Source organism: Zootermopsis nevadensis, unplaced genomic scaffold (genome assembly GCF_977971745.1).
Source record: "Zootermopsis nevadensis isolate Lab colony 2312 unplaced genomic scaffold, Znev_1.0 Znev_ptg000001l, whole genome shotgun sequence".
NCBI lineage: Eukaryota > Metazoa > Arthropoda > Insecta > Blattodea > Termopsidae > Zootermopsis > Zootermopsis nevadensis.
The window spans coordinates 19,444,748-19,468,815 of NW_028259133.1; the positions used below are offsets into that span (position 1 = coordinate 19,444,748).

Genomic DNA, 24,068 nt, shown 5'->3' on the forward strand with positions numbered 1-24,068 from the left:
AGGAAATAATATGGTTATCTTCTGGGTTGTTGTGCCGTGTAGTCTGTTAGGAATTGACCTATGTTTCAGAGGTGCTCACAGCCTTCATTACTAGAACAATAATATATGACGATGGAGGCAGTACGTACCTCTGAAATGTCTGTCGATTTTTACGAGAATACACGGCGTAAGAACACAGAAGACATACTAGCCGCCATCAGAACCTGAAATCTCATATAAATGAGGAAAGAAAGACAAATTTGAAACACAGGAAGAACATTGTTTATAGCTTGGGTTATTTTCTCGAAGTAAACTTGAATTTGTTAATCTGAAAATTTGAAAATGAGACACCGACGTAGTACAAGCAGCTTCCTTACCACTCCGTCGCGAGAAATTTGTTAAGGCTTTTAAAAACGTCATCTTATGCCACTTTAGCCTAGAATAATCACACACGTCATTCTCGTTCGTATGCATTTAAACTGAACGTGGGCAAATAGAAAGGTACAGTATCTACCGCTCATCACCTCGACGGGAAATGTGTCTGTCTGAGAGTGCTATCATTTGCATGAGAGTCTGATTAATCTCAAGCTGCTGATGGTGGCTCTAAGCCATCAACTGGATCGCGACTTACCCTTCTACCACTACACCAGACATTATTATGCACGAGGCCAGCTACTTCACTTCACCATACCAACCCCTTTCAACTTCAATTCCACAGTTCCAAACTCGTACCTCTAACGTCAATAAAGATATAGGTCTATGTGGCTCTCGCTGTAAACGTAGTCAACCAGAGAAAAAGAGGTTTGCCAATGAAATGCTCTTATATGCGGGCCAGAACAAAGTAGATATAAAAAACAAAAACAATAAAATTTGGTTTATGTAATACCTTTTAGTGATTTCCAAGATAAAATCTACATCAGTAATCCAGAAAGTTATAAAATGATATATTTACAGACTAATATTGAACATCAGATGAACAACGCTGTATAAAAAACAATACCTTCGTTCTAATATATAAGAGTAATCTGATAAGAACATTTTCAACAAACTGCATAACATTGTAAATGATTGTAATTCGAGTTTTAAATTTTACCAATCTAATTGATACCTGAGGACGGTTAAATATAACCGAAACATGTCGTAAGAGAACGTTCCAATTTGTAAATCGATCATTCGATGCGGAACGTGAAATTATATTTTAAATATTTTATATTTTATTATCTTATTAAAATTGTGATTTGACGGAAAATATTAAAATATATCTCGATATGTATTGAACGTTACTTTAAGTTACATTCCATATTATATTTATCGCTGTAACGTTAATAATAAATTTATTGTAAGACTTGAGGTTCTCACAGCGGTGAGTATGAAGATATCCGTCTTCTGGGTTGTTGCGCTGTGTAGTCTGGTCTATGTTAACCAACGTTTCAGAGGTCATACTGCCTCCGTCATCAGAGTATGAAGATTCCTGTCTTCTGGGTTGTTGCGCTGTGTAGTCTGGTCGATGTTAACCAACGTTTCAGAGGTCATACTGCCTCCGTCATCGCCCTGATGACGGAGGCAGCATGACCTCTGAAACGTTGGTTAACATCGACCAGACTACACAGCGCAATAACCCAGAAGACGGATATCTTCAATAAATTTATTCCTTCTACACATGTTCTGAACGTCATTAAATTGGATCCAATACCTTTCTCTAAACGTAACAGATTAACAAAAATCTCCTCGCAAATTTTACAAATTAAATGTACTGAATAGTTTCTTACATTGAAACACAACAAAACTCATTTGTTTTATACTAAGTTCTTCTCTCGAAAATGCAGTTTTAGATAAACGTAAATAATTTAACAAAGGATAAATAAAACGAATGTAATAACTTTGTATTCCAATAAGGATTACAACTTTCCAATCTTGTTTAGGATTCCATCTGACAGGTCCTTCAATATGAGTTTATTTATTCCTCCCTTTAAAGCATTCAGACGATTGAAATTGAATCCTATAGGTGTTCAAGCATTGAAATTAATCGAATACCACGTTCTAAATTCCTCCTTTCAACAATTCCAATATGGCGACCGTACAATCCTTTGAGTTAAAACTATTTATTCGATGACTGCAGTCAAATGACGCGGTCAGCTCTTAAAAAAAATTAGTGTTTATATTTAACCAAACGAAAACGAAATTAAATTCGCAGGACAACTGTTGGTCTAGACAAAATTTTACGAAATTCCAATTAATAGTCCAGAAGACATAATTTGCGAACGGATAGATGTACGTTCCTATGATGCGCTAATTTCAAGCTTCGTTCTGTAACGCGCGAATAACGTATTATGAAATTGACAAAATATATCAAAAAGCATCTAATTTATAATAAATTTGTTGCTTCTGAAAAGCTCGTATTTATAATAACTCCATTTTGTCTTTAAAATAAATATTTTATAGGATGTAGGGAAAACGAGGCTGTTTTATAAAATTTTCAGAGGAGAAGTGTATCGTTACAAGTATTATAAAATAAAAAGAGATGAAGGAACACGTTTCTACGTACCAAAGTACGTACCAAAGGCTAGAAAAAGTGACAAGGAACGGGAACCAGAAACTGTAAGGCGTCTGGGAAGAATGATGGACCAATAACAGGGAAGAAGTAGACAATTCAAGTACTGCACTTCGTAGACCAAGGTACTCGCCCCAATAGTGTTAGGCCGCGCTAACACAGATTTCTGCAAGATTTCTGTAGGAAGAGCTTGTTCTTTTCAAATTTCAATAACGAAGTCAATGAACAGAACGCGGAACAGAGTCTGCAGAGAAAGGAACTACGGATATAACATCTACCTGTATCCTCAATACCGTTATTCACAGACAACGTAAATCTATCCATGCATAAATTATAAACGCTGCACGCTTCAATGGGTTTTCCATTTGTCACAGGATTGTTGCTTATTTTAACTTTCAAAGATTCCAGACGCTGAATAATGTCGGATACAAACAATACGAATTTCCCTCATTCTGATATCTCAAGCCTACTCAATCGCTTAATAAATTTAAACCCAAGAGAATCTGTTATTCTGGGCCGTAACGTCGTGTGGACTTGAAGGCAGATACCGACGTTTCGGAGGAAAATACCGTCATCATCTTCTGCACAATTGTGAGGCCACACAGCTCACAAACTTAATACTGACCATTTGAGCAATTAAAATATCAAAATGTACCTTAGTCCTCTGTGAAATAAGTACATTAAATTTTACGGAAGTAGGCTGCCGGGTTATCAAAACAATTTTATTGTACACGCATTTACTGAATAGAGAATAATTCGGTACAAGTATTGATCTCGACGATACGTCTTCAATCTTGAAACACAGGACCATAAGAATCATTTGCCGTCTTGTGACGCTACAGAAATGAAAACACTCCTACGTACGTCCACATTCTATCGGCGCAGGTCGATTTCAGATTCAAAACTATTTGCAAAAGACCAACCGTCGTTTACCGTGTCTTTTCAACACATTCTCTCGCATTTTCTCTAGTTTCCAAACCAAATATCTCTGCGTAGGTCCTACAAAGAAGACATTGCTATTTCAGTGGATCTGTAAGGCAAAAACTTCAATAAAACTTCCTTCTGCTTCAGGGATATACAAGCGCGCTGGAACAATATGATTTTCAAGTCAGCGAATATTAAGATGACAGTCAGCCCTCTGGAATATTGCGCCGCGTAGTCTGGCGGAAGTTTACCGACGTTTCAGAGGTCCTTGCTGCCTCCATCATCAGGGCGATAGCTCTAAAACGTCGGTAAACTTATACCAGACTGAAGGGCAGTACAGTCATCCTTAATCTAATCGCCGTGATAAGTCCTTCACTTTTCTCCTTGATGCCACTCACCAGTCTTTCTAATTGTCTACCAACATTCCATTCTAGTTCTCCGCCCAGTTTTACTGCCTTGCTTCAACCCATCATCCATTTCTTACACCCCTTCAGTCAAGACGTACCCACGCACGCGAAGACACTCGTAAGCGGTTTCTGCGTCCACAATGTACTGTTTATCGCCGTAATACCTCACTTGTCGGATGTAAGAGTTTTCATCGTATCATACACGCACATACAGCGGTAAGTACAGAATGGCTTCGTAACTCCTTGCTCCCCGGTTTTACCAAGTCTCCCTTCCAACAAGCCCAAATATAAATCTCCAAAGAGATTTTCCCTCCACTTCACTAACTCGGCGTGAGGAGCGATGTGTCAAGTCGAGTGTTTCAACTCCCCTTGTATGTAACCTCAATATAGGCTACCGTGCTTAACATAAATGGTTTAACATAGCACAACGAAGCAACGCCCAATATTATTGTTATCATTATTCATGAACTGGAGATACGAAACAACATTATGCTGTTGTTTATTATTTATATGTTATCATCCAGATTAGTATTTTCTCTATCGTTTTATTTTATTTTCTTAATTAACTGAATTACCTGAACTTGATTTAAATTAATTATTATTGTAAATATACTGATATATTTAGCAAATAATTGGTTTCACTGAAAAATGCAATGCACCCCCCAAAAATGTACACGCGTTACAATAAGGAATATTAACCTATCGATATCACATCTGAAAACTATACTACTAAGCTATCGGCGGTCATTTTGAACACCTACAATATATTACCTAATTCTGGGTGTCACTGCTGTCGTATGTAATGGTTTAGTTTATTAAAATGTATTTATTTTATTCAGAGACTGTCTTTATACGTCTTTCTGTAACACACTGTATTTTGAAGTAATCCCTTCTTGACATTCAATAGTAGCCTTTAGTGAACTAACTTTCTTTATAGTCAAGCAATTTTTTCGATAATATTATTACGGTTATTTTATGGAAACCACAAACCGTAATTATTATTTCCGCATTGTACATTTCCTTTTGTCATTACTGTCGTTGGGTAAAAGCAAGAATTTTGTAGATATCACATTCGATAAAATCACATTTATTAAAAAATTACATTAAACTGGGAACGTGCGCATGCCGCCATATTTCCTCTTTTACCTCTAAAGAATCTAATACACCTCCACGTATAAAAATAACAACAGCAAATTTTTACAAATACGGTAAATAAAATGGGTCATGTCAGTTAACCAGACGATGAAGGCGGAGGTTTTATGGCTGGTCAAACAAAATTCCCCTAAAAGTGTTCCTATGAAAATGAGTATAACAATTTAAGCACAACAAACATAAAATCATAAACAGTATCCCATAACGCCGAAATTCCATAACAGCGTTACCATGACAACGATTATAATAATATATGCATTGCGCGCAAATATCACCATAGAAAGTCGAGTGGTTAGTGCCCCTTCTTCGTATTACGGAGGTACCGGGTTAGATCTCGGAATGGAGACCGGGGTTCTTCGTGGTTTTCCTCCGTCCCTCCAGTGACTTAAACTAATATTAACTATAATTCTCTCATTCGATGCAATATGGTCGTTAAATAAATTATAAATAAACAGTATACCGCAAGATTGAAAATCTGTTAACGACATTACCACGGCAACTGTTATAATAATAATTTATGTATACCATACACGCAGTCATAAACATTGCCCTATTATTACAGAAGATAAATTCATATCAGACATCCGTATGCTTATTGCGTGTAAATTTTCACTCCTGCTTAAGATACAACAGTGGATTTATGACATAATGGCACAGTGGTTTACACAAAAATAGGAAATATCCTTGCAGTTTGTTTTTTGTGCTGTAAATGTAAATCACTGACTTAAGCCTGATCATTGCACGACGTTTGTAAGGATGACTGGAGGGGAGGGTTAATAGCAGTTAATAACCTCTTGTACGGTTTCCAAATTCCCCTTTTTGAAGACGAAGGCACACTGAGGGTGGGGGAGAAAAAGTGGCTGTCAACGATTTGTCGTCGTCGTCGTCATCATCATCATCATCACCATCTTCCCACATTTCTTTCTCTTGTGGAAATCGGAAATGTGCCATTATGGATTCCGCAGTCATATACTTCACTTCAATTCAATACGGCGTCTAGTGATTCCATCTATATATGAATTATACATAAAGCGGAATTCGAAGGCGTTTATTCCTGCGCGCGCATCTTCTTAGTTATACTGCGTCCAGACATTCCGAAATTGAATGACGAATAAATCAATTGATATGAAGCAACGGATACCCACGTAGGATTTGATGATTTCACGGCGGTGATTCTGAAGACGTCTGTCTTCTGGGTTGTTGAACCGCAAGGACGTCTGAAACGTCGGTAAACTTCTACCAGACTACACGGCGTAACAACCAATCTTCAACGGATTCTCACATACAATAAAATCAACTTATCAAAAACAGGCATCTTTGAATAGTATAAATATTACAAAAATTTTATATTTCAACTGGATTTTTGATAATTCCAAAACCGACTTATATTTTTTAACATGCTCTTTATATGGAGAGAAGGCACTGCTATTTTATAGCGTTCATGTACGTATGTATGTATTCATAGCTCTTATCTAATACCTTTATGTTCATAATCTGTCATTCTGTATTCTACAACTGTTCCGACAGAACGTATTATTGGCCCATGAATTCTCATTTGTTTTCGTTAACCTCCGACATTCTCAAACCACATTTAGTGTGGCTGTTATCTGAATTTATGACTATCGTTTGGTTCCAAATGTGGAAAGGTTAGAGGGGCGGCTGTTTAATTCAATATTTTTTTTCTTGAGCGGTAATAAATTATCTTCCTGTCCACGCGTGTGACTGTTATTTACCCAAAACCCAAGAAATACAGACATACGAATCTTCATATAGAGATATTATATAAAAATAATAGTCAGGATTTGCTTTTTAAGAGCAGATTTTGTCTGGAACAGCGAGAAAATTGTTCCAGTATTCTCCTCGCGGTACCCTCTTGCCGCAAACATGCCCCTTCTCAACTAGCATTTGTGACATCACCACTGTACCATCAAGCACAGTGTTTTCCAGGGGGATTTCTCACACAATCAATCATGTTTATATTTCGCTTCAGTGTTGATCACTGCAAAGACTATGAACCTTTGTATGTGACAGAGACGAAGGACATGTCTAGAGAATCACAGAAAATAATGACAGAATGAGCTCTTGAACGCTCTTATACGTAACACTCGAAATAAATAACTTAATTTATTAAAGAACTGCAAATTTTTGTAGGTCAGACCTAAAGCTGGCAACGCTATTCATATGTTTCATTTGTCAGGGCATAGTTGTCATCAGAAATGTTTAGGAAACACGTTTCATGGCTTTTGGTTTCAAATACATGAGGAAAGATTCTCAAAAGAGATGTTAAAACACCTTATATTAACCATTTATTTATTAAATTACAAATGTCTTTGAATTTCAAGCTCTTTCATCGTCCAGTTCATATTCGTAAGCTTTTTAATGCGTTCCGTACAAAATTTTAATGTTCGATCAGACACGTCTTGCAATTTTATTGAAACTGATGCTTCCAATTTAAGTTCATTCATCTCTGAATGAATTAAAATGTTTCGGATGTGTTTCCGATTTCCAATAAATGCTTCGAGTTGTTTAAGTGATTCGAATTTTGAGTTATTGTAACACTTGAGAATAATATTCTACCAACAAAATCCTTCTCTGCCCTCTAGTTCCAAGTATTAAATATCACAGTTAATAATTGATACCCACAGTAGGAATAACATTCGAACAAGGGTCAAGGGTTCAAGTTCCACACAGAACACAGATGTTTGTGTGCACTTTCATCAAATCCTTCTGGCCAGCTGCTGTTGTACCACCGTAACAAAGTAATTTCACACAGACACATGGAACCGCTGTATTTATCTGAGACATTCTATTGGAAAATATACTATGATTACAACAAATATTATTCCGTCCACATAACCACTTATTCAATAACTGCGTAAATTATTTTCTATCAATACATGTTTCGCCTAACTCGTGGCCATCTTCGGGTGAAACATGAATAGGTTAATTTCAACTGTATGGCATAATGGTTTTAAATAAGAGTTTAACATTTCTTAAAGTACATAAAATGAAACAGTGGCTTCATTTCGTATATCTCCAGTCTTGTGATAACCCCTATGAAACTAAACAGTGACCTTTTACTTACACAAGTTTTGCTAAGGCACTGGCATGTATGAATTAAATATAAGAATTCATTTCGTTCTTCAAAAATTTCATTCGAGATTTAATATATTATTCCTATTATTATTAAAATTTTAGCATAACGCAATAAACTAATCACTTTTTCAACTATTACACACCTCGAGGTTACACGAGAAACATTTGAAGTCTGATTATCTTTAAATAATATTTTAAATTACAAGGACCTCGATTGTCACTACAACCTGAATGCTCCTTATAGACTGCCGATATTTGAGAGATTATTTATTGAAACGAAAAGAGGAACATGAAGACAAAATAGCAATCAAAACGCGGAAACAGAAAAAGATATGCAATGAAGGATGGCTGGCTAGCTGTGAGATAAAAAAATGGAACGTATGAAGACAAAGCGAAAAGATAAGTTCTTTTATACTCTTTCGTCCTATCAAAACAGCGAGCACTCTCTTCCTCTGTCTAAATCACCCCTGCCCACAACCAAAGTCTGCATCGGCGCAAAACTGCGGGGATAGGAAGGACTACTTCTGGTCCACAAGACGGCAATGGCTGAGTCTCGCATGGCCGGGAGATTGAAAAATTTCACTGAAAATTCCAGGCACATCTTCGGGCTTCGGGAACATCCTTACCGGCTTCCCCCCCTCTTTCCCCACATCCCATCCTCGCTCCCAAGTCTTTTACGTACTCCTCTTTTATCCCTACCGATAACCGAACAGTCTTTTCGCTCCATCTCGCTCTAAAAAAAAACACCCCTCCCCTATTCGCTTTGTCTGCAGTGACACAATAAGTCCGATCGATATCCAATAGGCTTTTGCGCGTCTTCCTCGGGTCTGACGTCTACCTTAGAAGTTAGGACCAATGGCTATTCCATCCTTCCACTGCCTTCAAAGGTCCACCTTGATGATATATAGGCAGAAGGCGAGCTAGCAGAAGTTTCGTTCTTTTTTAAGGTTAAGTCAAGGGATGGGGTGGGGTGGGGTGGGGGCTGCGAGTAATGCGGTAGAAGAAGCATCTTTTATAATATGATGCAGCGGAAGATGCTGCTAAACCGTGTTGATCGTCAATCCTCAAAAGGATTGAGGACATAGGACACGACTTTAAAAGAAAGAAAAACTTCATATTACAGTCGTGAATATGTTACACCACAGAAATCTCAGGTCACAGGACGAGAGACTGAATCATAACACGTAATTTCATGCTCGATGCAAAGGCTGACATGAACAAGAGACATCATGCCGCTCTCAAAAATTCATGTACAATAAAATGTAGTGAAGACGACATCTCAGTCGGACGTGACGGTCCACTGCCGATCCTCAGATGCTAGTAATCACTCAGCTTGTCAATATTGTTTGTGGTCGCGAAAGCTCGCAATTATCCCGATCCTGAGCCAGATAAATCCAACCCTAATCATAAATCCCTTTATCTTAAAGGTCCATACTGATGCTTCCATCTACTCCTAGGTCTCATAGACTGGTGGTCTCTTCCTCTTACGTATACTACAATTTTAATCCACTTTAAATTTCTCCAATGCATTCTACAAGCATCGGTAGTCTCATCCTCCCTTAATGACAAGATAAATAATAGGCTTATTTAGTGAAGAGGTAACTTGTGAAATTCCTCACTGTGCAATTTCTCCAGCGTAGTAAAACTTCCACCCAAGAGTGCAAGTAATTTCTTCACCAGAAACAGAATTTCTGAGGATTTAAGCATTTTATCAGTCTCTCAATGTGTACTTCATTTAAGTAGGATTTTAGGATCCTCTGAAACGTCGGTAAACTTCTACCAGACTACACGGCGCAACAACCCAGAAGACAGAAAACTTCATACTCATCGCCCTGATGATGGAGGCAGTATGACCTCTGAAACGTTGGTAAACATCGACCAGACTACACAGCGCAACAACCCAGAAGACGGAAATCTTCAGACTCACCGCTGTGAAAACCTCAAATCTCGTCCTGATGATGGAGGCAGTATGACCTCCAAAACGTTGGTAAACATCGACCAGACTACACGGCGCAACAACCCAGAAGACAGAAATCTTCAGACTCACCGCTGTGAAAACCTCAAATCTCGTCCTGATGATGGAGGCAGTATGACCTCCGAAACGTTGGTAAACATCGACCAGACTACACGGCGCAACAACCCAGAAGACAGTCATCTTTGGAATTCATTTTTTATTACGTTTCTATTGCTCGTACGATCAAGTATGGATTCCGTAAATATTTGACACTGTACAGAATTCTGTGCCAAGGCTTGGAGTGACCGGTTCATATCGGGACGGGTTCCTTCGGGGTCACTGCACTGAGTGAACGACGACTTCTCTATGAACACAAAAAAACAGCAGTGGACTCGCCTTTAATATTCCCGTAGCAGAATTATTGAACGAAAGTTAACTGTATTCGATACTGTGGTCCCTGGTTCATCTCCACCCTGCCAGATAAACAAGAAATCAAGCGAGATCCGATCTTGAACAGCCTTGGCCAAAATCTGCTTCCTGTGTCGTTTGTGGCAAACTCACAGCCGGATACTGCCTGTCTGAGCAGACCGGATAATTAGTATCTTTGATACATATGAGCTCTTCAAAAGAACGGATTTATTAATCGACGCTGTATATACTGCAGAATAACATAATTACAAAGGAATGGACTGGATACGATATGAACGTAAGGCATCGTCGAATAAACTGAGGTATTATCCCGAAATTTGCCTGGAGGGACTGAAGAAAACCATGGAAAACATCAGTCAGGACAGCCGTTCTCGGGGCGGATATCTGAACCCGGGACTCCTGTGTACGTAGTGGGAATGCTAATAACTCGGTCGTGGCGTTAAACAAGGAAATAATTATCTTTGGCGACTCCAGTGTAAATTACATCCGGGTTCATAAGGACACCGTTCTTAATTTCGCATAGAATGTCATTCATTGTCTAAAGGTGTCTATGGTTAGTTAATTCGTAAGCACTGGGTGTAAAACTGTAAAGGAAATTTTTGTCAGTGCCGAAATTCCGGTTTAGATTATCTTGAGAGCAGTGTGTGTTAGTGTGTGACGCACGATTTGATCCTCGCGAGCTTATAACACGTCTGTAAGTAAACCAAACACATCACCTTCTTCTCAGTCCTGAAAATGTAGGCAGTATATTTATCCGAAACGTTTGCATCTATCTACAAGTCCACACGTTCTTACAACCCATAACATCGACAACCTATGCACGATTCTCTTACAATATTCAAAATAGGAATAAAATTGTAGTAATGGAGACTTACAAGAATGTTTTAATGCTAACGAAAGCCATGTAGATGCGAGAAACCACAAGGACTTGTGGAAAAAGGCCGCAAGAGACAAGACGAAAGAGCTTACGAAAAGAATGAACAGTCCAACAGTTAAGGAGAACCAGGGGTTTGCTTGAAAGAAGTCTAACCAGGACAAAGACATTACATCTGAAACCATGAGAAGAAAGAGACGTAAGGAAATGTGTATTCCAGCGTAAAAGAGTAAACACGAGTAGAAGAACGAGGGAAACCTTCAAAATGAAAAGGGCCAAAGCAAAATAGCTACCACCCACCTCATCCTCCTCTGAACTTTGGGTACTCAACCAGAACGCCAGCAGACGTGTATCTCATACAGACTTCACTTTCACGAGGAATGATCTGTTAGGACTGTGGACCATGAACACAAGAACGTCTCTGCAGATCTGAACCTGTTTGCAAGTCCTCCTTATGAACGCTGGTTTGTGTGTCGGTTTTATTTTGGTTTCAGAAACACCCCCCCCCCCCCAAGCATTTACCGAAATGTGACAACTCTTAGACAAAGGCTTCTGATTCGAATTACAATAAGTTGCATTTCAACTCGCCAGCTTCATGTGCGTGATGATATGATGATTATTAAGATATTGTAGGTGCGTCATATTGTGATTTTATTTAAAAATAGATTAAAATATATTAAAATTGTCCATCAATCACAATAAAGTATTATAAGATAATTAAATGGTTAAAATATTATCTTTTGTTCCGTATCTAGTACTCGAGAATGTTCCATATGTAAATCGAGTACTCGATACGGAACAAAAGATAATATTTTAACCATTTGATTATCTTATAATACTTTATTGTGATTGACGGACAATTTTAATATATTTTAATCTATTTTTATGATGATTATTCTTTATCACCAAAATCCATACATAGATTATCTTAAAACGTATTAACTTCGAATTAGGTCTATATTTGATTTTGAAGGAGCTTGGATTATCCATTCTGTTTACGCAATATGGGAATTTTTCAAACACTGTACAGCATCGAAGGTCGGAAAACGAGATTTTACATTTTCACCGCCTGAAATCTCGTTTCTTTCAGATTCATAATTTTACTTGACAATTTTCGTTTCTCTTAGAATTAATTGTGATACAGTTAGCCTGAAATTTACACGTGTCTCTATTACCCAAAGTAACTGTTTAAAGATGATTAAGGAAATAATCTCTGTTTATCCTGATAACCATATTAAATCCTATAAAATATTTTCTGTGGGGAAAAATGCAAAGTTAGTGAATGCTAAAGTAAGTGGTATGTACAGTTACCACTGTGCTACAAAGTGTTAAGGTTGTTTTATTTATCCTAGCAACATTACTTAGGTGATATTTCAGATTCTCACGGCTGCTAGTATGAAGATAACCAAGATGGCTGTCTTCTGAGTTGTATCGCCGTATAGTCTGGTAGACGTTCACCAACGTTTCGCAGATCTTTGCTACTTCCATCATCAGGGCGACCAAGATCAAGGTCTTCTGAGTTGTAAGTCCAGTTAAGCGTTTCAGACTCAGGAATGTTTTAACCTAGCAACGGACGGCATCTTGTACTCGCGGAAGACTCCGCCCTAAGATAGTTTTTTGATTGGTTGGCCAACAACTATAAACTCGCCCTGAAGATGGAAAACTCAATGCTTGTCGAAACGCTGGGCAATTTTCAACATTCTATGCGACTCAATTTCGAAAGCCAAAATAGTGCAATGTATTCGTGGAATTTCTAACAAATCTGAGACTAATGTTATGTCGCCTCTGCATTACGCAGGACGTCAGAGACAATGAGGGTCATGACAATCTAATTTGCTGACGTGGTTGTATACCTATATACACAAACATGGATCGCAAGGCATCTGTCACTGCGGAGGTGGCTTGGTGTGAGTCCGCCATTCTGAACCAACGGACGGTTAGGATCCAGTGAATCGAATATTGACACCAGCGAACCATAGCCAACTATTTGCAACTCCAAACAAAACGAAAACGAGGCGGTTAGGTTTGTTGGACAGAGAATGGCTTGAGAGACTGTGAGGGCTGAATGCAATGAATTACACGGAACACATCGCGTTTTAATGCACTGCAAACAACTGGCAATAAAATAGCGTTATTACAATCGGGACCGAACGAGACCCACATTTTTGTTTCACTGCCATCCAGCACCCCCGTTGAGTCAGAGCCCATGCGTGTGATTTGGGGGTGTAACAAAACCAAGAATATCATTTTATTTCCATGTGACAGAACATATTTAGGAGACCCCTACCACCAATATTTTTGGGATCAGTTACAAACGTAAATTTCGGATAACTAGACACCTGTTATATTACATAATACAGGATTTACGTTGTCCCTCACGAGTGAGGATTCTACTAGATGGACGATGTCAGTGAACGTTATTCAGACTACGTTCTGCTTCAAGGTTTTTAAACCAAAAAAATTTACGTTCTTAATAACTAAAGTTCATTAATAAACCACACTGAAACGTTACATACTATGGCAAACTGTGGTTTAGATATATTTACGTGATAAATTATTATCGAAGGATTCAAGATACACATAAGCAGTCAGAGAAATGACCCTGTTCTCTCTTGGAACAGGGTAATAAAATAGTGCCTTACAGCATATATTAATGTACCGAGTACTTTTAGTTTTAGGATTCTGCATCTCATTAAAAGGGATTAATTATCACTAGACTGGAAATACTAACTTTCGGCGCAAGTTAAAGTTAATGAAATGATTACGCTTCATATTTCGGTCCTCCACGTGACTCACTGTAACTTCATTCAACTTTGGGACACAATTTTATCATAATTCCTTTCACATCTAAGGAATAAGTTTTCATACTTGGTTGCCTAACCGTGACATCACTGCCAGCATAAGCCTAGAAGTTATCGATCAGAGGATAAAATGGTTACAATCGCAAATTTATTACGTTCCGCTAGAGTAACCATCCACGAAGTGATATTAATATAATGCCTGGAGAGAGAGAGAGAGAGAGAGAGAGAGAGAGAGAGAGAGAGAACAAGATTCGATTTTTGTAAAAATGGACCAATTCGCAAAATCGGATGGGTGTGAAACAGCTGAGTGGCAGAGAGAAGGGGCGGTGTAGGAGGGGCGCTGTTCTAGCACTAATCATTTAACTGACGATAAATTCACGTCCGTTGTTATTTCACGGAGGCCTTATTGCAATGGAGAAAAATGAGACCCATCCATTCTGTACGAAGAGTGGGCGGGTGGAGGAGAAGGGGTGTTCAGCACGGGCTGCTGCAGCAGGGGGGGGGGGAACAAAGGGGTAGACGTTCCTGTAGCATAATAAAGCGAAAAGCATCTGGGCTTGATGTTTTGTGTCTGCAAAATATACAGTGTCACCAAAAGCCAGCTTGTTTATAAGCGGAATTCTTGTATCCCGCATCGTCGGTGTGATCTTCAGACCAGAAAATATTACCCCTAAATAATCTCTACATTTCAGATAATTATAATTTAAGTACGCTGACTCCAGATTGGGCAATATTCGGGGTCTGATATTCGGAAAATGTAAGGAAATGTTTAATCCCTATGAAGATAGCAATCTTGTGGGTTTGTTGCGCCTTGTAGTCTGGTAGAAGTTTACAGACGTTTCGGAGGCACTTCCTGCCTCCATCATCGGGGAGATAAATCTAAGGCGCAACACCTCAGAAGACAGTCATAGCTATTATCTTCAGTTTTTCCTTCATGGTGATTTATGTTCAGCTTACTTTTATATACAAGTTATTATAAAACATTACCGCAGTATCATAGTTATTACCGACGTTTCGAATGAATATCGCTTACATCATTCACCTCAAAACCCGATTAATAAGTCTCTTACCTAACCGAATTTTAAACAATGATAAGCTTTTGAAAGTCCCTGCTGATTATTTATAAATTTCATTCTGTTTTCGTTGGCACTGTTTATTTACGCTAAATTTTTCATATCCTCTTAAAATATCAAAATTGTAATCTCTATGCCACTGTTTCATAAAGAATAGAACGCAATCCAGGCAGGGTCTTAAGAACAGATATTAAAAAAGAAAATTTTAAAGTACTACAAAAGATGTTAAGATAAAAGTTAAGAGAATGTCGGAAGAGAAGTATTCTATTCCTCTAGGGAAATTTCTTCGATGGATATTCTCTACATAGTCAATGCTTGAACACTGAAATAATGTGGAAACATCTGGTTCACCGAAGATCCAGTGATATGCAACTTAATTGCATTCAGCCAAGCTTCTTCAAATTACGTATAAATCACTGAAGAAACTATGATTCTTAAAAGATTATAGGCCTAATCATGATTAAACAAAGTCTGGACTTACTGTTTACTCTAGTATTATGTATTATTTGCACAGATTAAAACTCAACTAATTAGAAAATCAGCTAAAAAAAATTCAGCTGCAAAATAGGAATGTGTCAAGGGGTGTACATAATGTAGACTAATACGCGGAGGCAGAATGGTCCAACTGTTTTCTCTTTGAGCCAACAATATTACTCCCGTTAAGTCCAAGAGCCAAGAAATCCCTCCTGATACCAGTTATCAAAATTTAACGGTCCTCGTCAATTTTCTTATTCAGAAATTACAAATTATCAGTGTATTCTCAAATACAAATTTTATTTAAATATGCACAAATTACTGTAGAGTTATATACTATTTTAAATGTACTACTAAAAAATAACTTGTATCAATAGATAATTTACATTAAAACACATTTTACGCCAGGGTCCCAAAGTCAGAAACGTGTGCAGCAAATGTTCTTAAAGCACCAGACGAGATATGAATAACGATATTTCTTTTCAAATCCTTCGAGGCAAAGAACACAAAAAACAACATGGTAACTAACAAACAGTTTTGTCGGACTGCTTATACCAATTAATCGCGAGAGACATTTGGAAAATAGAAGGAAAATATTTATTTTCAGTAACACAAGACCCCCTAATTATAAATAATTTAATGGAGTAAATAAATTACTGAATAGAAATAAGCTGCCTATATCTTTGATAAACTATATAAAATATTAAAGCACGTATTACATATCACTATTATTTCTCCAAACCCTGAAGTTCGCATGGCAGCCATGTTGGTGCTGATGAGGTTAGAAAATTAAAAAGCATAACGACATTCAACCTGTAGCGGCAGATGTTCGTACAAAATGTCATAAGAATATGTAAATTAGTTCAAAAGTTATTACGCTGGACAGATACAGGGGGTGGGAAAAGAAATAAACCGAATGGGGCAGCAGAAATTTCGAGGTGATTGTGTCACGAATGACGTCACCGCTTCCCTGCTTATGGGCCAGTTGCCCCTGGAGTGAAGCAAGCAGTACGACACCACACTTCCTCAGGGTGTAATGACACTGCGTCGTCCTCTCCACCGACCGTACTTAAGGGTTCTAATTGCACATCCGGGTGCCTCACCATTTAATGCCAGTGTCCCACTTCCACTTATTACGGTATTAAACTCACAACATGAGTTTACATAAACGTTAACTACGGTAGAGTTATATTTTATCATACGCTGTAAACTAAAAGTGTAGAAGAACACTAGTTATCACAGCCCGCCACTGGAAACAATCCTGAACTAGCTTCATCCATCTCTCTTCTGAGCAGTAGCCTCGAGTGTACTCACAGGTAAATGCCAACGTTTCGGAAGAACATACTTATTCCATTTTCAGGCTCGGAGATGGAGGCAGTATGTCCCTCCCAAACCTTTGCAGGCGCTCGCTTCTGACATCGGACACCCGTGTTCAATTCTGGGTGACTTAAAATGAAAACAGAGCACGATTTCATACGAATTCTATAAATTTCCCCTGCTAATCACCATTCTATCATCTCTCCATGCCCACATATCACCGCCCCACGAGGAACACAGTAGCCCTGACCAAGCAGCACATTACTACACCCTCGGTACTAAGTCAGGGCTTCATCTCTGACCTGCCAATAGCTGGTCCTAGTGTAAACGTAGTTATGCTTCGTACTTACTCAAACTCCTCTGTTCTGACAAGGACAGACGTATAAACAGGTGTTTTGTTTACATGACAGAACCGAGCGAGACTGCTCTCTGGTGGGAATTGACAGAAATGTTATAACAGCGCCACAACGGCCACCCGGCATACAACAACATTAAACAGACGTCGATCACCTATCAATAACTTATTAATAATCACGTTACGACTGGAGGCTATAAATATCCTCTTCCCATATCGTGTTGTGAGGAGCTACTTGACTGAGGGACTATTTCATCCGATTTCAATTAAAATACAAGGACGAACGAATCAAAATATCATAACTATCTTTCTTTAATTATTATTATTTATTATTATTTAGTGTTCTGTCTGACGACAGGTCCATATGAACAGGATCCTTCCATCCTTTTCTCGGACTGGGACCTGTTCATATACGTTCTTGGCAGATGATCCAGAAGTGGTTTGCCATTGCCTTCTTCTGTGTGTGAATGGAGTAATTGTTGGGATGCCACGGAGAAACCGGGGAAGCCCCCGGAGGAAAACTACGTGTTGCCTAGACCACGGCCTTGCCCAACACGAGTTATAAATTCGGGCACCGCCGGGAATCGAACCCGAGACCCCAGGATTACAAGGCCAGACCACCGTGGCTATTTCTTTCTTTAATATACGAGGGTCGCTCATTAAGTAATGCCCCACATTTTTTTTCTCAGCCAATAATGAAGATAGAAAAGTGTACTTTTACATGCTTGAGATTTGATGTTTCCCGCGTTCGTGTACGGAGTTTCAAATGTTTCCAACCAATAGCGGAGCTGTAGTGAACTGTAAAAATGGCGTCTGTGAACGACTCTCGTTACAAGCAACGAGCTGTAATTGAATTCCTTGTTGCTGAAAAAGAAACGGTGGTGAACATTCATAAACGTTTGTGTGCTGTGTATGGAAGCTGTGCAGTCGATAGGAGCACCGTTGGTCGCTGGGCTAAGAGAGTTAAAGCTTCAGGAAGTGAAGAAACCGAGCTCCGTGATCTGCCGCGCTCTGGGCGTCCTGCCACAGCCACCACTCCAGACATGTTGAACCGCGCGGATGCCATTATTCGTGAGGATCGGCGCATCACAACTCGACAATTGGCCCAACAGCTTTCAGTCAGCAATGGAAGTGTGATTGCAATTATCCAGGCTCTCGCATATTCGAAGGTGTGCGCAAGATGGGTTCCACGAAGTCTCACAGCAGACCACAGGATTCAAAGGAAAACGATTTCTTCTGAATTGTTGGAGCGTTTTGATGCTGAGGGAGAGGTCTTTCTGTCCCGGATCATTACAGGTGACGAAACCTGGATACACCACTTTGAGCCAGAGACAAAAAGGCAGTCAATGGAGTGGCATCATCCTCAATCACCGAGAAAGAAGAAATTCAAGACAACTCCCTCCGCCGGAAAAGTCATGATGACTGTCTTTTGGGACAGTGATGGGGTCATTCTTGTGGATGTGATGCCAAGAGGTGCGACCATCAATTCAGACGCGTACATCAGGACCCTGAAAACCCTCAAGAAGCGTTTTCGACGAGTTCGGCCTCACAAGCATCCAGCAGAAATTTTGCTCCTGCACGACAATGCACGCCCTCACACAAGTCTGAGAACCCGGGAAGAAATCACCAAATTGGGTTGGACGGTGCTACCCCATCCACCCTACAGTCCAGATCTGGCACCCTCCGACTTCCATCTCTTTGGGCCACTTAAAGATGCTATCCGCGGAACAAGATTTGAAGATGACGAGAGCGTGATTCAAGCAGTGAGGACATGGCTACGTGCACAGGACAAGAGCTGGTACCGGCAAGGCATGCATGCACTTGTTCCACGCTGGCGTAAAACCGTACAAGTTGATGGGGACTATGTGGAAAAATAGTATGTGTAAAGGAAACATTGATTTATATTGTCACTAAATTTGAGCCATCTTGAATAAATATGTTCTGAGGAAAAAAATGTGGGGCATTACTTAATGAGCGACCCTCGTAGAACATGAATTGTAACGTTGTGCGAACAAACAAGAATGCCCTTTACACAGAATTACGGGACTAAGGTAAAATTCGTATCTCCACACAAGGTTCAAATCCCAAAAATTGAAGATGGCTGTCTTCTGGGTTGTAACGCCGAGTAGCCTGGTAGATATTTACCAGTGTTTCAGAGGGAGTTGCTACCTCCAACACCAGGGCGATGAGTCACTCGTACCAGAAGACAGCTATCTTCGGGACCCACCAAGCCTTATATCTGGTGGCACGTGAAGTAAAGCCGCAGGTGTTAAGAATACGTGGATCTTCACCACTATTACCCCACACGCCTTCATGACGTGATTCCTAATTAAGCAAATGGGCAGCTTTGATTCTCACCCATTTTGTTCACATTCTTCATGTTGCAAAACAGATAATTCACAAACAAGAACAAACAGAACACTGCGTTTCCACAAAATCTTCCCCTGTACGTCTGAATCACCCTGTATATATCAGCGATTTTTCTGTTTGTTCCGATGACGACCCGGTCGGTATGAGAACGCGAATACCTACCCATAAAGTACGGGACTGAATACAATATGGCCTCAGTAACACAGCACTGTGGGTATTACGTCAGCTGGCGATACTTTTAAAACACGGCATTCATGTTCTCCATAATGCAATACCCCAAATGGATGACTCAGCTTTTACAATAAAATGTCCCTCATCATCGCGAACCCCCGTCCTCCACCCCACAAACAGACCCACGTAATGCAGACGCGATCGGTCAGACGATGACGTATTTTACCGGCCAGTACTGATTTTACTCATCACTGCTGGCAGCTCACCGATTTTACATCCATTTTTGATAATGCACCACTGACAGCTTTTAATGCGAATTTTACGTGTTTTTCCCCCCTCCACACAGTTTGGTTACGTCTGCTGGCAAAAAAGTATTTTATCTTTCCTACCACTTTTAATGACGAAACATGTTAAGAGTTAACACTATTTTAAATTTAGAAATTTTTAAATTTTATTGTTCTTTGTGTCACTGGCAACGTACATTATTCATAGTTAAATTCATATACTAATAATAACTGCAATAAAATGCACATAACGCACTTTTACACTCCCATGTATTACTTGAACTAAGTCCATAAAACATGCCTATTAGTGGATTTTAAAATGGTTACACGTGATGAAACTTACTAATCCATCCCATCTCCGAAACGTCGTTTTACGTTTTATATTTACTAGACGATGGATAATATCCAAGAAAATTTTTATTCACCCATCTCCGAAACGTCGTTTTTACGTTTTATATTTACTAGACGATGGATAATATCCAAGAAAATTTTTATTCACCCATCTCCGAAACGTCGTTTTACGTTTTATATTTACTAGACGATGGATAATATCCAAGTAAATTTTTATTCAATTGACTCTTCACCATCGTCAAGAAGTTTTAGATTTGATATACTTACTAATCTACTTTAATGCTTTGAAGCCCGAAGCTCGTCTAAATAATATTTAAGAATTCAGTCCGTACCGCGAAGAAAACACATCTCTTCACCATTGCAAAGATCTACTAGTTAACGCTGTTCAAGGAGATAATCGCTATTTGCGGTAAGAATCATACGAAAAAACACAAATACAAAATTCAGGGTTGCTGACTGTTAAAGCAGGTGGTATATATAGACACCACGGGCTTTTAAGGGTATAAGCTCTTACTCTGCGTATCTCTAAAAGCGAAATAAGCATTCCTCGCAACACAAATATGGGATGTTAAAGAACAAATAGGATAGATAGCACACACGAAACAAGAATAAGATGCATAGGATAAGAGAAGGAGGAGATGAGAGAAAGGCGAAGGACGAGCTGACAAATTGAAAAATCCATGAAATACAAGTCACGGCGGATGCAGACAGCATCCTGCCAGCCTCTACCAGGAAGACACAGAGGAATACAATAGAAGACACAAACAAGCCAGAGGGACTTCATTTCATTTAAATAGTATGAAATCACTGTCAAATCTCTTTTTCTACTAACTCCGCACAGCTGTGTTCATGGACTCAAGAGCTTTGCAAAAAGGGGGTGGAGATAGGGCGAACGAGAGAGAAAGGCAAAGGGTGGATGTCTGAAAATCATTACACGTAATCTTCATTCCAAGAACATAATCCCAAGAGCTAGTGTCTGCTTATCACGTGTCATGTAAGTTATTTCACAGCGATTCACGAGTGATGGAATAAGACAGAAGGCACGCCAAAACGTCGATGTTAGCCTCCTGGGTTGTTACACCGTGCAAACCCATAGGTAGATAACCAACGTTACGGAGGAACATACCGTCTCCATTTCCAATCGTGAAGGCATTATTTTTTTTCCTACCCGAATCCTAAACGTGTTGTCTCAGTAATTAACTATAAAAAACGGAAATTATCTTCACCAGCTGATAGACTATCAGCTTCTCAAGTACTCAGGTCCAATAACTCAACTTAAACACAGTTAAATACTTTTCACCAATGTATCTACTAAACTGTAAATAATACGCGAACTCTCTCATAGCGCAAATTCACGTATATTTTAACATAGTGACAGTTTTAATATCATGAAACTTTATTTTTATTTCTATAAAAGAAATATTCGTCGAAATACGGTATAATTTATTTTCATAAGAGAAACATGATAAGTTTCCATTATAAAACATTTCCGTTCTCCGATTTCCTCTAAAAGTGAACTGTCCAGTATTAATTCAGTCCCCGCTCTAAGCTATTTCTTACATCCTCAATGTCCAGATAGATTTCATTTCGTTTTGAGACCAAAGCAAACAACCATCTGAGACAACAAGGAACAAGCAAGTGTACTTTCAAAAATACTTCCAACACACTCCCTTAAAGCACGCCGCACAGAAGCCAAGAGTAAGTTCACAATGAGACTTAACTGTAAACTGCGTACTGCACAGTTGCTTATCTATCCAGCTGTCGTGTCTTTGGAAATGGATCAGGCCATGTTCTCGTGTACTCATTTATTCAGTCCCCTTTTTTATTTCGACCCAGTAACATTTAAACTAATTAAACAAGAATATAAAACTACTGCCATCAAAAGGAATAATTGCATTCCTTGAACGACTTTGTAAAGCGAAATTTCGTAAAGACGATTACCGTTTCCCACAAGCGCGATGGTCTAATAAGGAATTTTGTATCCGAACGACCGAAAATTTTCAAATAAGAATTTATTGCCTGAAACGAAACACATTCAGGATGGAAACAGATTATTAAAATCTTTCAGAAGATTCACACCGCATCAGAGCGCAAGACTAACTGACTCTTGTAGTTCACTTGACTGACTGGGCGACATTATTTTGAGTGGCACAAAGGGATTACAGGAGAAAGGCCGAAACATAATAAAGAAAAGAAAAATTCTGAGCTTGTCCATTCCCATCAATTCCCTGGTGACCTTCTGGATGCTATTCCATATGACCCGATCCACTCAATGTCCTGTACTTATCTCCAGTCCGTCCTCTCCTTATTACCTATTTCAAGCTCCATCCACGGGAGACGAAATCATTCGATTCCATTTTTCTGGACCGAACACTCTCACTTAAACTCCCATAATATTAGGACCTTTTTTTGTAAAGTGGCCGATTTTTTGTGTCTTGAGAAAACTCAAAGGCAAAAACCCACATTTAATTATATTCATTTCTTCAAAGTAGTAATATGACTTCCGAAATAACTGCGATAATTAAAGACACAAGACAAATAAGTTTACGCCTAATTTCCTTAAAGTTTTTTTTTAATTTACGTGATAACGTTACCAAGCAAGTAACTCAATGGATCTGAGCAACTTTTGAGAAGATAATAGTCGCTCAGCTATCCAATATATACCCAGCCCTTTTTTTAAGGCCAAAAACTCGTTATCGTGTTCGTAAAATCCAGCCATCCTGATTTAAATTAACCCAGTCCACAACTTAAAAATATATCTTTAAGAAATTCAATTATTATTCTCCCATCTATGCCTAGATTTCTCGTGTTATCTTTTTCATAACCAGAGGATTCAAACTAGAATTTTGTATGGCTTTCTCTCATGTTACCATACGCCAGGCTCACCTCACTCGTCATAATTTAATCACAACATAAATATCTGCTGAAGAATATAAATTATGAAGCTACTCGCTATGAAATTTCTCAAGTTTAAATATACTTCATCATCATCGGTTCCAAAAATTCTGAGCACCCTATTCTCAAACTCATTGAATCCATGTTTGTTCCTTGAGATGACAGATACGGTTCCATAACCAAGCAAAACAAGAGATTAGTTTTTATATTTTAATCTTTACGTTTCAGGCTCCGGTTACAACTTCCTCACAAATATGAACAAGTTGACGTTTATGAGGGTGAACATATCAGATCTCATACAACGAGAAAACTAGTGGCTTGGGGCACTGTTGTAAAACATGGCTCGCTCCAGAATAAATTGTTCTCCGCTGCGAGTTTTTAAGTCATACCCCGTCTCCTCTCTCTTCTGTCCTGTTCTACAACCGCCAACCAACCGGTAGCTTCACAGAAAGTTATTAAGCGTAATGCAGTAATTTAATTACGTCATATTAGCATTTCTACCTCCAGAATACCACTGTTCGTATGCAGCATTTACATAAATATACTTCGAATCCTACGTTTATAAATATTCAATTTATCATGGTATTAAAAATAATGTGAAAAGGGAGATG

The 24,068-nt window shown here is 38.9% G+C and overlaps 1 long non-coding RNA gene across 6 annotated transcripts in view; it reads right to left on the minus strand.

The window, feature by feature from the left end:
- The window catches only part of LOC110837718 (uncharacterized), a 325,396-nt gene that overhangs the window by 99,640 nt on the left and 201,688 nt on the right, over nt 1-24,068 (minus strand). The gene's annotated exons all lie outside the window — the stretch shown is intronic.